We start from the raw sequence: 16,723 nt of genomic DNA, 5'->3' as shown, positions 1-16,723 counted from the left end.
CAACAAACAAACAAAATCCAGTGATAATGAGCTCATAAAAGAAAACACAGTAAAAATTTAGAGTAAAAAGATTTTGACATCCACACCCTGTGTTATAACTCAAAATAGGATCTCAGCTTAAAACTCAGATGTTTTATTATAATTTATGGTGGAAACATTAAAAGCATCACTCTACATAGCACTAATTTCACCAAAAAATTACTTTTTTTCTAAACTGAAAGTTGTGTTTCTCCTTCAAAAATAAGACTGAAAGTATCAATTCCTATTTTCTGATCAAGTCTATTAGTGAATAAAAATCTGACCCAAACATCCTTTTTCTCCTTCCATAGTAAATCATAATTTCTTAATTTTTAAAAGTTTACCTTTGATAAGATCTCACTTCGAAAACAATTTCTATTTTTTAACCTAATCAAATTCTTTTAAAATCATTGAGTTTTAAACACACTGAAACTCTTTGTAAATGTACTCATTCGTTTCAAAGCCTAAATTTGTGTACTTTGATATTTTGGATCAGAACTGCATAATAAGCACCTAGAAAAAATCATGCCTCTTCCATGTTTGTTACTGGTGCCTAACACAGAGCCACGATCCTCTGCACAGATGCACAAAACAATGTGAATTTGTTTCCTTGCTGTAGTTGGAGATTCCTACAAAAAGTCCTCCAAGCCATGCACACTTGCATCTCAACAAGAAGAGTATGCCTGGTTAAAGTCAGCATACTTTTCAGGTCCAGTGAGCAAGTACACCTTCCAGAATATGAGCCTCAAGTGCCATGGTCCTAGGTCAATGTCTCTCCACAACACCTTAAGACAAAAGGTCTCTCTAGGTTCGATGCTTAGCAAAAGAATATATAGATTATAAAATAAAACCATCATCTGCATCCTAGCCTCTATGTCCCAGCTAGAGAAGGCACATAATTGAAAACAACTTCTGTTGGCTTTGACAGGACATGTTAAGGGCTGAGAACATACAAGAAGGAAGTGGTTTCTCTTTTCCTTCTGTGGCGGAATCGTGTTCAATTTTTCAAATACTTTTCAGTGGGGAGGCCTGAGTCATTGTTCTTCTCGCCCGGTGTCTTCCAAACATGATGGGTTATGCTCTGGCCCAGGTGAGGGTAAATTCAGCTTTCAGATAAGGGTCAGGGGTCCTCTAATGCGGCCGCGCCCTGCCTGCTGCCGGCTGTGCGCGCACACTTCAGGCTGCGGCTCTGAAGCCTGTTTCGGCCGTGTGAGCCGTGGAGATTAGGCTCGTGATCTCCAAGGTCCCTCACAAGCTTCCCTCAGGAGCATTCTGAAATGTGCTAAATTAAGTGTCCACGATGGGCTTATGCCTGGCAGCCTTAGCTCAGCGCCAAGGTAGAAGACTGGTGTGACCAGTCTCAAGGTCATGATGTCACAAGGGCACTGAAGCCCCTACACCAGGAAACTGAGGCTCAGAGCCATAGCTCAGGGGACAAGAGCATGAGCAAGAATGGCAACTCAGCTCCGGGGTCAAGGTCTCCTCTCTGAGGCAATCCTGCTCCAAGATCAAGGGTCGGGAAGGAAGAAAACAATATCCACTCAGCACTTACTGCATGCCATATGTTTTCACATGTTATCTCATTGCCCCTCACAACCCTAGGTGATAAGAGTAATAATAACAGCAAGAGAGTATAATGTGTGTTGAGTGCTTTCTATCTGCCAGATACCACTACAGCCTGCAAAATTAGGGGCAGTGTCCCTTACGCACCAGGTATTGTTCGGGGCATTTACAGTGCATGAGGTAGAGAGTACCCTCACCTACTTTTGGATAGGGAAAGTGAAAGACCCAGCTGGGAAAGGACGAAACAGGACACAGGCCCAGACACTCTGCCAACTTAATCCCTTTACACCGCAACTCCTAATTATTACCTCAAAACCTTGCTGCAAGGTATAATTTATTCTGTTTTGCAGACAAGGAAGCCAAGGTCAGGAAAGGAAAGTAACCCCCCACGGTCACGCCTAGGCAGCCCGAGGCTCTCTCCGCACTGGCATAGTATCCGCAGGGCCGCCGCCAAGCAGGTCCCGACTGCTACAAATGCAGGGCTCCGTGCGTGGGATCGCAGGGGCTGGCATGCCGAGAGGGAGGTTCTCCAGACAGCCGGGCTGTGGCAGCTTCCGGCCAAGCGCAGCCAAGGGCTTCAGCCTCTTGTGGGCTGGGGCGGAGCTGACGCCAGCTAGACTAGATGGAGGTGACTTGAAATCGCTGCGGGTTCTAATGAATAAGTGAGTAAGAAAGGAGGGAGGGAGGGAAGGAAAGGGGCAAGGAGAAAAGTTCTCGTTGGGCCTTGAGGCAGCAGGCCCTTCTCAAGGGCACAGCAGGGCCAGGGGTTAGTGGAAGGAAATGAGGCCTGCAGTGGCGGCACCCCTGCACTGAGGACGTGCTGTGGCCAGCAAGCCAGACCCCACGGAGCCCAGGACAGAGCAGGGGCTGGGCTGCTGGGGTGGGGAAAGCAAAAATGGTGGTCCTCCCTGGCCTGCTGGCAGAATGGACCCTGACCTCCCAGAGCCCAGGAAATTCGGTTGCAGAAGCTTTGGCCCCTGCCAGAACCTAATGGGAAGCTGAGTCTTGAGTTGGATGTGTCAGTGGATCTAGGACAAGGTTTAGAAGACCGTATACGATGCACAGCATCCTGTTCCTCCCCTTCAACTGTGAGACTCAGGTGCATGGACCCAAGGATGGAGGACTCCAAAAAAGGAGCCTCTAGGCCAATAAGTGCTGCTTTACAGTTTCAGTTTATCATGTGGTGGTTTCACATACCCAACTCTGGCTCTCTGTGTGCAAAGCACTGAATTAAACCACTGCAGTAGCCATTAGTTCATTCAGTTGCTTACTACTACTTCATTCAGTCCCTTACTGCTTACACCAGTCCCTGGGGATGCCACAGTAGAAGAGCCCCCGGCCCCTAGGGGACCGTCTTATGGTCAGCCAGCTCACAGAGTAAGTAAACAGAAGCCAGCACAACCGGGCGACAAGCGCTTGGAGAGGAGAGAGGGAGCTATGAGAGCTTACAGAGGAGCCCTTAACCAACATGGGACCCTGTAAGACAGCCTGGAGGTTTAAGCAGGTACCTAAATGCCAAGCACAAATTAGCCACTAGAGGATAAAAGAGGAGAGACATTGTTCCTAATCTATAAAGAAATTGAATCTGATACTGGTCATTTTATTATAGCATTCTTTCTAGGTTTTTAAAAATTATGAAAATATACATATATTTTTGAGACAGGGTCTCTCTCCATTACCTGGGCTAGAGTGCAGTGGCACCATCATTGCTTACAGCAACCACAAACTCCTGGGCTCAAGTGATCCTCCTGCCTCAGCCTCCTGAGTAGCTGGGACCACAGGTGAGCACCACCATGTCCACCTAATTTTTCTATTTTTTGTAGAGACAGGGTCTCACTATGCTGTTCAGGTTGCTCTCGAACTCCTGGACTCAAACTATTCTCCCACCTCAGCCTCCCAAAGTGCCTGGATTACAGGCATGAGCCAAAACCCCCTGCCTTAAAATTAAATGAAGGATGACTGCCATGGAGATGTAAAGAGCTTTGGAGAAGCTACACACTATAATCCTGTGCCGACCATAGGCACACTTTCATTCAAAGGCCAGCTTTTCACTGGAGTTAGAGTGCTTTTCAACACATTTTCTTTCTTGTCTGTTTTTTTGTTCAATTCATTTGGCTTACTTCAGTTTAGAATTTGACTTTTTATCATCCTCACAATAATCTTGAGAAAAAAGTAATAACCAAAAATTATCATACCTATTAACATCCTCATAACTAAATCCACAGGATATTAGAACTAAAAATTATCACATGGGTAAACCTCTTTACATAGGTGATGGCAGGTTAAGTAAACTATTCATCCATTCAACAAATTTTTATTGAGTTTCCACTCTAACAGACATCATTTAAGTACTACCTATGTACCAGGCATTCGACTTATATAAATTTAAACACCAAACATTTTAAAATTTAAACATTAAAACAAAGTCTAGACACATTTTTAAGAGTCCCCAGATTCAGCTCGAAGAAAAAAATATAAATACATTTACTGTTTTTAACAACAGCTTTAAGAGGTAAAACCTGAGAAGTTAAACAGCTTGCCCAAGACTGTGTAGTCATCAAGTGGAGGAAGCAGCGTGAAGACTCCGGCAACACTTCCTGTCTTGTCATGGGCTACGTGTGTGCTGCTTGGCCTGAGTTCACATGCAGAGACGTGACTCGCACGGAGAATGGGGCCCTGGCATTTACAGAGTGTGGCGCCCCCTCTGTAGGGAGCCCAGGTCTGGAGAAGAGGCCGGTGGATGGATAGCCTCGTGTCCACTCCTAACAGAAACTCCTCCTTGACCTGTGTGGGCCAACGATGCAAGACAAAGATTAGTTTTTTGTTGTTTTTGCTTTTTTTGAGATAGGGCCTCATTCTGTTTCCAGGTCTAGAGTGCAGTGGTGTGATCATAGCTCTCTGCAGCCTTGAACTCCTGGGCTCAGGCAGTCCTCCTGCCTCAGCCTCCCGAACAGCTGGGACAACAGGCATGTGCCACCACGTCTGGCTAATTTTTGTACTTTTTGTAGAGGCAGGTCTCGCTATGTCGCTCAGGCTGGTCTCAAACTCCTGGGCTCAAGCAATCCTCCCGCCTCGGCCTCCCAGAGTGCTGGGATTACAGGTATGAGCCACCAACTGCACCAGCCAGATCACCTTATACAGGGTGTCCCCAAAGTCACCATGCATAGGGAAACTGGGAATTTGTAGCTACATGCACCTTCACTTACAAAATATTCATTTAAAAAATTTACAAAATATTTCCTTTGTAGTCTCCTTCTGCCTTTGGCCTCCCATAGCGATGGGATTACAGGCATGAGCCACTGCACCCAGACTCTAATGGTCTGTAAACAGCCACATCCAGCTGGCTTTCTGTGGAATAACAGGTGCAGAGACAGAACTACCACCCACTTTCAGTAGCAGCAGCAAGGCCACAAACGTCTAACGAATCCCAGCTCCTGATGTAGAAAACTCACTGTCCTAGAACTCAGTCACCACGGAGGGACCCCGCAAGCCTCACAGGGGGTCCTGGTTAACACCAGACATCTGGGGGTCTATCAAATCTGTGAACAGAATTCAAGGCATGGGCATAAACGTGCTCTAAGTTATAAGACTTCAGAAGCAAAATGAGAAGTCATGAGTATCATTTAACAGTGCAGACATTTTAAGATAATCAGTGTTAGTCCTAGCTGCAAATGTTCCCTATTTTTTCAGCATTCCACGAAATTCTCCGTCTTCTCTTCATCATCCCCCTTGGGTTCTCAGACCTCCTTAAGGCCTCCACTGGCTCACACTAGGCTGGGAAGAAAAGACGTAGGAAGCTCTTGACCTGACCCTAGCCTTTTTTCCTTTATCCTTTGCTATTTCCTGTCTCCTGTTTCTTTGCAGAAGTAAATCATGTTCACATATCACAGAAAAGAAGAGGCCTCGGTCTGGAAGGAGCGTGGAAGCAGGGAACAGCAGAGGGAGATGTATGTAAGGGGAGCACGGCCAACTTTGTATCAGTTTTTATTTTCTTTATGGTGTCAGTTTTAAATAGTTGTCTTTAAGCCATTACATCTTCCAGTTCCAGCACAGTGCTTGTAAGTGCAGTGCTATCCCTCCCCTGTGCACATGTCCCACAGTCAAGCATTGAGAATGCCTATTAATTTACTATAGCAGCTCAACTTTAAACTGCCACAGAATTTGCTACAAATTTGGGTCCTTCTATGTTTCCACTTTATTTATGTATTTATGTATTTATTCATTGTTGAGATAGGATCTTGCTCTGTTGCCTGGGCTAGAGTGCAGTGGTGTCATCATAGCTCACTGCAACCTCAAACTCCTGGGCTCAAGCAATCCTCCTGCCCCAGCCTCCCAAGTAGCTGGGACTACAGGCGTGTGCTAGTATGCCTGGCTGATTTTTTATTTTGTGTAGAGACGGGGTCTCCCTCTTGCTCAGACTGGTCTCAAACTCCTGGGCTCAAGCAATCCTCCTGCCCCAGCCTCCCAAGTAGCTGGGACTACAGGCGTGTGCTACTATGCCTGGCTGATTTTTTATTTTGTGTAGAGACGGGGTCTCCCTCTTGCTCAGACTGGTCTCAAACTCCTGACCTCAAGCAATCCTCCCATCTCAGCCTCCCAGAGTGCTAGAATTACAGGTATGAGCCACCACACCCAGCCTCCAATTTCTATATTCAAATAGAATGTTAACTATAGAAATTGTTGTAATAACCAACTTTAACCTCATGCAAAGAGCACAGGCCTGAGGTCAGTCAGATGGTGGGAATCTCAGCAGCACCCCTTCTGTTAGCCATGAGATTTGGGCACACCATTTATCCTCCAAGCCCTAGTTCCACATCCATAAAATGGAGGTGATACCCATCTTTCAGGCAGACTTTTACTAAAGCAGTGTTCCTGCAGTTTCCTTAACTGCAAAATGCCAAAATGTTCCCCCCTGACTTGTCTCTTGTGCCAGCTCTGGTCTCTGGTCAGTGGAAACCCGGCACGCAGCAGCAGGGGAGCGCAGAGGCTCTGTCCGGGCGACGTGGCCACTGCTGGCGCCTGCACGGGCACAGGACGCTGCGAGGACTGCACACAGCGGCCAGCCCAGCTCCACCCTAGTCCAGGCTCTGGATTCACAGCAGCAAAGCGTCACTTCCGTTCCACGGGAACCGCGGCCTCGGGGCAGCATGTGGCCTTCTGGGTCCTTGAGTGCGGCCTTTTGACCGAATCCAAGTTTTACAGAACAAATCCTTTTAATAAAGGGATCTATCTGTTCTGTGAAGTTTGGATTTGGTCAAGGGGCTACACTCGGGGATCTGGAGGGCCACATGTGACCTTGAGGCCACAGGTTCCCACTTCCCCTAGGAGATAAGTTGAAGGCAGTTTTGCAGTGAGCTCTTTCGATTCAATGGTAAACATGCTTGTTCTCCAATTCATTCCAGGGATCTTTGACCCATGACACGTGTGTCTGCCCGTCTACAAAAATAAACAGTTGATCCTTGAACAACAGATATGAACTGCAAGGGTCCTCCTATACTCAGATTTTCTTCTGTCTCTGAGACAGCAAGACCGATCCCTCCCCCTCCCCCCTCCTCCTCAGCCTACTCAGTGGTCAGATGCCGATGGTGGAAGTACAATGCTGCGCTTCCACTTAATGATAGTAAATATATTTTCTCTTCCTTTGATTTTCTTAATAATGTTTTCTTTCTCCTAGTTTACTTTATTATAAGAATATAGTGTATAATACATATAAAATAATAAAATATAATATGTGTGTTCATTGACTGTTTATAAGTAAGGCTTCCAGTTAACAGCAGGCTATTAGTAGTTAAGTCTGGGGCAGTCAAAAGTCATACATGGATTTCTGACTGCACAGAGGGTCAGCACCTCTAACCCACAGCACTGCTCAAGGATCAGCTGTACCTGATTGTTTGCATAAGCCCACCTCAAATACAAAGGGCCATTCAAATGTATTATTGGAACTCTTACTTTTTTTTTTTTAAGACCAGGTCTCACTCTGTCACCCAGGCTAAAGTACAGTGGTGTCATCATAGCTCACTGCAACCTCTGACTCCTGGGCTCAAGCGATCCTCCTGCCTCAGCCTCCCAAAAAGCTGGGACTACAAGCAAGTGCCACCACTCCCAGCTAAATTTTCTATTTTTTTGTAGAGCCAGGGGTCTCACTCTTGCTCAGGCTGGTCTTGAACTCCTGGCCTCAGCAATCCTCCCAACTCAGCCTCCCAAAGTGAGAACTCTTATCTTAACCTGAGACAGCTGGCAGTAAGTGTCAGAGCCATGACTTGGACCTGGTGTATCAAGTAATCGATGTAATCTCTATGTGGAGCTTGTGAACTTAAGTGCCATCTTGGGTCAGGCGAGAAAGTAAATATGTGGCATGCCAGTAGAAGGCAGTATGGGGTAGACAGACTGGTAGGGTAGAGTACTCCTACTGTAGGCATTCAAATTGAATTGTTTTTCTTCAAATACTATGGTAGGCAAATTTTTTTTTAAAGTTTGCAGGCCACCCACCTGTCAGCAACCCTGTCTCATTATATTATTAACAGGAACTATTGCTAATTGCCTTCTTTCAACTGTATTGACACATTCATTTTTTATGAGTAGCCTTAAAATGGTTCTCTGAATTTGGGCAGAAACAATTATAGTAAAAGATGTAGTATATGTATGTGTCCTAAAGAAGAGACAAACAGAATGGTGATATCTAGGGGTGTGAAAGCAGATCCAATCCAGGAGAGCTTTCTGGAGGAGGTAGCATTTGAGCTAGGAGAGATGGAGTGCTTTTCTTAAGTAAAGGAAGAAAAAACTTCTCCAGGTAATAGAAACAACAATGAGCAAAAAGAGGAAAGCTTGGCTATTAAGAAAAACAGTCCCACTTTGTTGGAAAACAGAGTACAGAACCTTGGAATTAGAGGAAAAAGTATGAAGAATCTTTGAGGCCAGATGTGGTCAAGGTTTTTGGCTGCCAAGCTAAGGAATCTGGTGTTTATTGGTTAGGGATGAAAATGGCCTGCTCAGAGAATGGGTTTTCTAGGACTGCAGTCCCCAAGCCTGGTTAGGAACTGGGCCGCACAGCAGGAGGTAAGTGACAGGTGAGCCAGCCAGGGGTCGTCTGTGTTCACGGCCCCTCCCCATCGGCCACGTCACCGCATAAGCTCCGCCTCCCGTCCGATCAGCGGCCTTAGCGTCTCCCGGAGCTCGACCTGCTGCGCACTGCGCATGCGGCCCTAGGCTGCGCTCCTGGGGGAATGCAGCGCCGGGCGACCGGGCGGGCTGCGGGGCGACCGGGCGGGCTGCGGGGCGACCGGGCGGGCTGCGGGGCGACCGGGCGGGCTGCGGGGCGACCGGGCGGGCTGCGGGGCGACCGGGCGGGCTGCGGGGCGACCGGGCGCCGGAGCGGCTGCAACGCTGACCACCTTCAGCACAGAGGTCTGACCGCACAGTGAGAGCAGTGCGCTTGCATCGTCCCGAAGCCACCACACACACCCCAGCCCCTGTCCGTGGAAGAGTTGTCTCCATGAAACTGGTCCCTGGTGCCAAAAAGGCTGGGGACTGCTGTTGTAGGAGATAAATCTTTGTTGATCTTACAGGCTTTTTATTTTTTTATTTTTTGACATGAAGCATACATTTTTCCTAGACAATTTCAAATCTGAATATTTGGTCATTATTCTTAGCATATGTTTTTAAAAATAAAGTTGGTCACCACAAATGTATACAAGAAAAGGGGGATACAAACTGGCAACTGCAGCCACCTGTGTTTCTGTTGTTCCAAGGGGAGATCAGCAAAAAAAGCTTTTTAGAAAACATATAACTACAGCTGAAGTCATATTTTCCGGTGAAGGTCTTCATGAATAGCTGCTGATAATTTTATCTGGCGTTTTTAAATAAAATATACCATCTACAGGACATCATGAAAAACTATCATCTGTTGCATTATAAATGGAAGAATGGAAGGGAGGAAAGAAGGAAGGGAGGGAAGGAGGAAAATGGAATGTAGTTTGTCAGGAAGTGTAAATCAAATGTCAAAATTGACCTTTAAAGAGTAATAATGAAGAAAAAGAAAAACATCAAACAATCTGCTCTGAACTTTTCCAAAAAAGTAATGTAGGATAAAGATAAATTGGAGTTAGGAGTCAGGCTATGTTGGAATCTCAGCTCTCTCCCCTTTCTGTAATATATATTCCTGTCTACAGTTACATTTCCTCATCCCTGGAAGGGTAGTGTTATTTATTACTTTAATGAATGTGAGGGATAAAAGCATTGTTAATACCACATATTGTACATGCTCACCTCATGCCCTCTTTTGGAAAGGAAGGGATGTGCATGCCACATTGTGTCACTGTGGCCTTGAGTATTATGCAAATCATCAACTGCTCATGTTCTCCCAAGCGGAGAAGGGTGTCTAAGTGTTCCTGCAGCCAGCTTGATTCCTCACATTAGTGGGGGGAGGCAGCGGTGCAGATAACCCCAAAGACCAGATAACAGTAATCCTTTATGCTTCGCTGTGGCAGGCATCAACCAATGTGGTTGGGGGAACTCATTACTGTGCTGCGCTCCCCTTAAGCTCATACTGAAATTAGCCGCAGCCCCAGCACACCATATGAGGTCAAGGGGCAAAGACACAGAATGGAGGTACAGGGAAAAGCCATTTGGGGGGTTTCAAACACGTTAAAGCAAACCACAATGAGGATAATCTGCTGGAAGTTTGTTCACTTATCCACAAATATTTATTGAGAACCTACTTGGGGCCAGGTACTGACTAGGCTGTGGGCTACAGCTGTGAACAAGAGAAACTCCTGTCCTCATGAGACTTAACATCTTAGTGAAGAGAGAGACAATGAATGAGACACATTTTTATTTTTTTAATTTTTTTCAAGATCTGTGCATTTTACTATATGTGAATTAATCCATCAGTGAAAACCAACCAAAAATTAATTAATTAATTATTATTCTTGGGGAAATTGCAAAGATTTGTACCACACTTAAAACTCTAAAGGCTACAGGGCTGGTAGTCTCCAGTACATTTCCATTAATTCACCAGTGTGGCCCCAGAACATAGCCGGACCCTGAAGGATGACAGCAGACGTCTTCAAACTCTGCCCAGTAATAGCCCAGTTGCAGCTGTAGTCGGAGACGTGAACTGTTTGCTGAAGCAGATTTACCTGATTTCAGATGCATGATATGTATCATTGGTCTGGCAAATGCATTCTTTTCCATCCCTCCCAAGAAAGACCGAAGTTGGCCTGGCGCGGTGGCTCATGCCTGTAATCCTAGCACTTGGAGAGGCTGAGGTGGGAGGATCGCAAAACACATTTTTAAATGGCATGGTATATTAGGCAGAATTTATTAAGAGCAGACTATATAGATTATAATCTATATACCTAAATAGAAAAGTGAAAAGTGTGAACTCTGAGGTAAAGTGCTCTCATAGTTATTAACACTGCTTATTCTTGGAGCACAGGCACTCATAACAAACCAAGGGCAGGAGTTTTTGTGGCAAAGAATAACAGTGGAAACTACACACTGTCATTTTTATAGAGTCGGCCCTCTGTATATCCACACAATCTTCATCCGTGGACTCAACCAACCATGGATCAAAAATATTTGGAAAGAAAAGGATGGTTGCGGCCATCCTGAACATGCACAGACTTTTTGTCTTGTCATTATTCCCTAAACAACACAGTATGACAACTGTTCACGCAGCATTTACATCGTGTTAGTGTTGACAGTAATCTAGAGATGATTATGGAGGATGTGTGTATATGTGAACACCGCACCACTTTGTATCAGGGGCTGGAACCTCCTCGGATTTTGGTATCTGTGTGGGTTCAGGAACCAATCCCCATGGACACTGAGGGATGACTGTGTGTATGGAGAAAGGCATGTATGTGCAGTATATAGGAATCTCTCAATGTCTATTACCTTCAGAAAAAACTGGAGGAGGCACATGCTCCAGAAGTAAGATGAAGGGGCAATTGCTGTTTTACTTTTTTATTGTTTTGGAGACAGGGTCTCTCTGTGTCACCCAGGCTGGAGGGCTGGAGTGCAGTGGTACGATCACAGCTCACAGCAACCTCAAACCCCTGGGCTCAAGCAATCCTTCTGCCTCGGCCTCCTGAGTAGGTGGGACTACAGGCATAAGCCACAACACCTGGCCTTCTTTATTTTTTACTTTATGGTTTCTTAAATTTATTAGATTATAAATGATTTTTAATTTGCTTATGTTTTATGATATTTTTCAAATAAATAAAAAACTGAGTTAAAGAAAGATAAGATGGTTTTATCTGTCCTGACAGAAATCAGTTCATGACACATTAAGTGGAAAATCTAGATTACAGAGCTTTGTATTAGATGATTATATTAATATATGTGTTAAATACACAGACTGCCTGGGCACAGCGGCTCACACATAATCCTAGCACTGTGGGAGGCTGAGGCAGAAGGACTGCTTTAGGCCAGGTGTTCAAGACCAGCATGAGCAAGAGCGAGACCCCATCTCTACTAAAAATGGAAAAAAATCAGACAGGCATGCTGGTAGCAGTTCCAGCTACTCAGGAGGCTGAGGACTCAAGAATCTATATTAATAACAGGTTCCCAGCCAATGCTGCCACGGATCACAGTTTGAGGAATGAAGATACAAGCCTATAAATCAGGTATTCGATTACTTTTAGCTGACTTCATCCTTAATGTCTACTGTCCCTCTCCACATACCAAACTAACCACACTAACCATCCAAACTTCTCAAAATATACAAACAGCCTCCCAGGCTTGGCTCCAGTTCATCCATCCCTTGAAGAAGCTATAAGCTTCTGGAGATTTTACCACTATACTACACATCAGCCTTAGTTGCTTTTTTCACTCATCAACCATCTGCACTTTCCCAAATATGTTTTCTCCCTTATTCACGTCATGATTAAACAACTAAGCGACATGTTTAATAGGTAAAAGGATTTTAAAAGACTTCCAATTTAATTGCAAAACTATTGAATTCCCTGGTAGATTTTCTACATTATACTACATAACTGGTTGTGTTCCATTTCAGCAACAGGGGAATTAAAACTACGGAACAGTATTCTGTCACCACTAACGACGTGCGAGGGTCTCTCCTCGGTAAAGCTTTAACTGCACACGGCATTGTGAAAATGTTTCGTAGAAAGTCTGATATTAAGATGAATCAGCTTAAAACAGAGCTCAGAAGAATTATTCATGATCACTCCCAGATTAAAGACACCACTTTTTTTTATCTGTCCAAGAAATTCTACCTACTTCTATTTCATTAACAAACATGCTTTTAATTCAAAAATTTAGCATTCATACTTTCAGCCCAAACTTGTCAAAAAAGGCACCAGATTACTAGATCTGAAAGCCAAATTCGTGTGCATGCCAGAGTGGGAGAGGAGTCAAGGAGACTGTGTGGGTAAGCAGTCCCTGAAGCTGTCACCACACCTGCGGGCAGTCAGCGTGCCTATCAGAGCGTGATGGCGGTTGCACATCATGGTGAAAGGTACTGATTTTCACTGTCAATTAGCACAACAGTTTTGCATCCCTGGATGGGTTAACTGAAAAACCAGGACTGGGGAGATGGAGGTTTTAATGTAAATACTACTAATGATTCGGTACAAAATTGTTATCTCCCTTTCCCCACACACAAATTAACAGAACTTTAAGTCACATACTGAGAAGTTAAACATCTAAAAACTGCCCTGTGACATCCACAACTGACTTACTGAAGATCACAACAAAATTGCAAAGAACGCATGAAGATGCAGAAAAAACAATCTCAGGGCCACTGGTATGAACTAGAAGCTGCTAGGCTACTGATGACCACAGCCTGTGTCACAATCTCCACCTTGCTGACACGGCAGCTCACTGCTGCTTTCCAGGCAGAGCCTTCTTCCTTACCTTCTCCTCTACCTCTTTCGATGGTCTCCGGCAGTGACAGTGAGTGGATATAACCCAGGAAAGGCTTATTCATAGCCAGAGAACTCCTAAGTGTCAATAGTAGATTGGTACAGTCATGGGGGGGCATGCTAAAAATACATGTCTGTTATCAACTGCACTCCACATCAATATGTTAAAAGCTAAAAATCTTAATGATTTACTCCTCTTGGCAAAGGCTGTGACTTCTTTATACAATATCAGCGTTTTATTCTCCTGGTCAAATACTATAACCACTTTATAGATCCTAAGAGTGTTACTGAAAAGATACCCTGATATTTCAGATGTTTGTTTTGAACTTCCTTTCAGATATTCTTTTGGAAGTTTGCTAATTTAGGACCATAAAGTCCTCCTCTCCATTCTTGCTGAGTGTCACTAGGTCTCTTCTTCCCCAGCTGAATGTCATAAGGCTCCTTCAGCAACTGCTGGCCACAAAAGATAAATCCTGCAGGGGTCTTGGTTCACTCAAGGACAAAAAGAGCCTGTAGCTTTGCCATGTTAATGAACTGGGGTGTGGTGGTCCCCAGGCTGGAGCTGCAGGTAATTCCCCTCCCTCCTACAATGCAGTTCTTATAGCAGCTAAGTTCTGTTGGTAGATTTCTAAACTATGAGCTTTTTGAAAAAAAAAAAAAATGTTTGTGTTTATGGAAATTTTCAAATAAATAGGAAAGTAGAGAGAATATTATAATGAACCCTCAGGCCCCATCATCCAACCTCAACAACTGTCAACTCAGGACCAATCTTATTCCAATAGCCACACCCTCTTCTCTTCCCCCAGGTCATTTTAAAGATCATCCCTGACATATTATTTCACTCATAACTATTTCAGTATAAGGCATATAGCCCTAAAAGACAGGAACTCTTTGTGCTTTGTGCTTTTTTGAACACAAAGGACAACAGGTTTTCAAATCATCAAGGCCCTAGCTGGGGAAAAATACTTCGGATTGGTCAGCCATTTATATTTCTCACAATAAATAAAAAAGAATGTTGAATACATGTCAGGATGTACTTTTCCCAACATCCATGTGCCTCAGCAGTCTCATTATAATGAGGATAATAATATTTAGTACATAAATTACATAAACTAGCATAATAGTTATACTCAAAAATGTATGTCAACCTGATAGGAAGTGCCCAGCACACAGGAAGTGCTCAATAAAAAGTATTAATTACTTTGCAGACAATTTTCCTAAACAGTAGTCATTAGGGAACACTGTCATTGGCACATTCAGCCTAAGTCTAAATTATTTACCACCCAGGAAAATATTTCAAAAGTGTCCCCAATATTTTGTTAAATATGACATAAACGAGATGGCCTGCAAATAAATAGACTTCTGATTGCATGGCGTTTATGCCTGTGGTCATATCTGCCTCTCTCTCCACCAGATGAAATAAGCCATCAGCTGTTTACACAAAACTGATGGAGACTAACAGCATTGTTCACAATGGCCAAAACCCAGAAACGTCACATGCCCATCAACTAATGACTGGATAAACAAAATGCGGTGTATCCACGCAATGGAATACCATTTAGCCATAAAAGGAAATGACGTGCTGATACATGATACGATGGTGAACCTCGAAACCATCATGCTAAGTGAAAGCTGCCAGGCACAGGAGGCCGCATATCACACGATCCCATGCATATAAAATGTCCAGAAGGGGCAGAGCTATAGTAACAAAAGTAGACTGGTGGCTGGCTGAGGCTAGGGGAGGAAGGGGAAGATCCACAGTGACAGCTGATGGGTACAGGGCTTCTTTTCAGGTGCCAAAAACATTATGAATTAAATCGCAGTGGTGGTTGCACAGCCCTGTGAATACACTAAAAACCACTGAATTATATGCTTCAAATGAGTGAATTTTATGGTATGTGAATTTACTGCTGAATGAGAAAAGGCAAGTTCCTCTACTTAATAAACAATGCCGGCCCGTGCGGTGGCTCATGCCTGTAATCCTAGCTCTCTGGGTGGCCAAGGTGGGTGGATCGCTCCAGGTCAGGAGTTCGAAACCAGCCTGAGCAAGAGCAAGACCCCGTCTATACTAAAAATACAAAGAAATTAGCTGGAAAACTAAAAATACATAGAAAAAATTAGCTGGGCATGGTGGCGCATGCCTGTAGTCCCAGCTACTCGGGAGGCTGAGGCTGGAGGATCGCTTGAGCCCAGGAGTTTGAGGTTGCTGTGAGCTAGGCTGATGCCATGGCATTCTAACCCTGGCAACAGAGTGAGACTCTGTCTCAAAAAAAAAGGAATGCCCACAAAAGGCTCTCAGCGGAAGCCTCCTTCCCTTGCCTGCTGCTGTCGGGTCTCCCTCGCTGCTCCCGGACACGTCGCCTCTTACCCTTTCTGAGCCTGCTCACTCTTTTGTCTTTTTTTTTAGAGATGAGGTCCCACTCTGTCACCCATGCTGGAATTCTGGAGTGCAGTGGCACAATCATGAATTCTAGATAGATTCTAGCTCTCTATTCATACTATTTTTCCTATTGTGGAGTTCAGGTCCTGAAGTCAGACTGCATCCTGGCCACACTACCAACTGGCTGTGTTACCTTGGGCAAGTTACTTAACCTCTCTGGGCTTCAGTTTCCTCATCTGTAAGATGTATAGAAATAATAACAGTGCCTACCTATTGTTATTATTAGCTGACATTTATTGAGTATTCACTGTCAACAGGCCCTGTTCTCTTTTTGGATTTTTTAAAAAACTTTTTTAAAACAATAAACTGTATATATTCAAAGTGTACAACTTGATGTGTTTTGACATTTGAACATATCTGTCAAAGCAACACAATTTACCAAACATTCACATCACCCCCAAAAGTTCTTGTGACATTTTTCAATCCTTCCCTCCTTCCACGCTCTCTCCAAGCAACCAGCGATCTGTTTTTGCCACTAAAGACTAGCTTGCATTTTCTGGAGTGTTACATAAACAGAATTATAAGCATGCACTCTTTCTATTGGGAGGAAGGGGAGGTCTGCTTTGTTTCACTCGGCAAGGATTTGAGATTTTCCCCATCAACAGTCCATCCCTTTTTATTATTGAGTGGCATTCTATTTGCCACCTGTTGACAGACACCTAGACTGTTTTCAGTTTCTAGGTTGTTTTCCATTTTTGGCATATAAAGCAGCTAGCAGCCTTAGTGCACAAACAAGACCATGCAGGCATGCTTTTCCTTTTCTCTTGGGTAAGTACCAAGGACTGGAGTCCTGTATCTGTACCAAATTTTGCAAGCG

At 44.3% G+C, this 16,723-nt stretch overlaps 1 protein-coding gene and 1 long non-coding RNA gene across 9 annotated transcripts in view; one reads left to right on the top strand and one right to left on the bottom strand.

The window, feature by feature from the left end:
• The window catches only part of TBC1D1 (TBC1 domain family member 1), a 204,533-nt gene that overhangs the window by 147,335 nt on the left and 40,475 nt on the right, over positions 1 to 16,723 (bottom strand). The gene's annotated exons all lie outside the window — the stretch shown is intronic.
• LOC142870089 (uncharacterized) lies at positions 2,000 to 7,376 on the top strand. The gene is made up of 3 exons (XR_012918650.1): positions 2,000 to 2,243; positions 4,590 to 5,528; positions 6,515 to 7,376. It is a non-coding gene; the product is annotated as an uncharacterized LOC142870089 (long non-coding RNA).

The sequence above is a fragment of the Microcebus murinus genome, chromosome 3 (assembly GCF_040939455.1).
Source record: "Microcebus murinus isolate Inina chromosome 3, M.murinus_Inina_mat1.0, whole genome shotgun sequence".
Taxonomy (NCBI): Eukaryota; Metazoa; Chordata; class Mammalia; order Primates; family Cheirogaleidae; genus Microcebus; species Microcebus murinus.
Note: the sequence above shows the minus strand (reverse complement) of the source record. Positions and strands in the feature narration are given on the sequence as shown.